Genomic DNA, 1,485 nt, shown 5'->3' on the forward strand with positions numbered 1-1,485 from the left:
AAGTTAGTTAGGAAGGACCTATTTTCCAGGTCCTTTGTACTTTGTGTGGTTTGTCTGTGCAGCTGCCCTTGGCTACTAAAAAAAAAACCCAAATGCCAGAAGGTCCTTCCTCCAGAATCTAGGTTATCAGAAATTATTTCCAAATAGTGCTGTCACAGAGACAGGGCAGGGAACGCCAGCAGGAGACAGAGTGATGCAGGATTAATCTCCAGTGAAGAGGCAGCCTGAGACAGACAGAAATCTCATCAAGGACAAACTGCTTTGCATCCCTATGGATGAATGCTGAAGGCTGAAACTGCAGTTTCATCGGTCAGCTACACTACTGAACATTTTGGCAGAAATATTGAATTACTGCATGTATAGGCTGCAGTACTAAATTTCAGTATTCCCTGACCTGTAATTTCTTATGTTGCTGCTTCTACTGAAAACCAAAAGTCTGGCAACTGTTAGTCATATTTAACTGAAGCTGGAAAAGACACTCTGTTGTACTATAATGAGACAATTTTCTAAATGGAAGAGAAGCTGGCATTGAACTTAAAGTTTCACAAATTAGCTTTTGGCTGTTGTACATTTTCAAACATTTTGGCTTATTGTTAGATACAGGTTAGGGATGAAGCTTCAGATGTTTGCCTTTGAGCTATCACTGCTTCACAGCATCGAGCTTTTACTTTGACACTCAGCCAAAAACATCTTAAGTGATTTTACCTAATTACCCTTGCTTATATGTCTATATTCCTCTCTCTTAAAAGTCTTTGCTTCCTTGCTACAGATAGATGTTTCTACAAAAAGTCTTGATTAGCCCTCATGTTTCAAGTTAAGGATATGCTGCCATTAATTTTAACACGTGTCCTAGACCCTGTAGATATCATAGTCCTGATACCTAAACTTTTCTCTCTATATTATATATATATTATATATAATCCAAATATTAGCGCACCCACAGTTTCACTGGTGAATCCAGGGCCACCTTTAAGCTTTTGCACACCTGTGCTCTCACAATGGAGTTTATTCAGCCCCTGCTTTATCTGTGCCATTGGAGATACTCAGAACTGACCAGAACATGCCATGGGCAATGTCGATACAAGTTGGCCAGGTCCGAGCAGGGGATTGGACCCACTACCTTCCAGAGGTCACTGCCCACCTCAGCTGTTCTCTGGTTCTAAGCAACAGTGACTGCAGCCTGCTTGCCAGACCATAGCACCGCAGGACAGTTCGGGCCGGCAGGATCCTTAGTAGGTCTCCAGAGCAGGCTCAGCCATGGGGTCAGACCAAGTTGCTCAAGGGGTGTCCTGGTTTCGGCAGGGATAGAGTTAATTTCTTTTCTAGTAGCTGGTACAGTGTTTTGGATTTAGGATGAGAACAAAGCTGATAACGCACCCATGTTTTAGTTGTTGCTAGGTAATGCTTACACTAGCCAAGGACTTTTCAGCTTCCCATGTTCTACCGACTGAGAAGGCTGGAGGTGCACAAGAAGCTGGGAGGGGG

This window comes from Aptenodytes forsteri, unplaced genomic scaffold (assembly GCF_000699145.1).
Source record: "Aptenodytes forsteri isolate BGI_AS27 unplaced genomic scaffold, ASM69914v1 Scaffold103, whole genome shotgun sequence".
Classification (NCBI taxonomy): Eukaryota; Metazoa; Chordata; class Aves; order Sphenisciformes; family Spheniscidae; genus Aptenodytes; species Aptenodytes forsteri.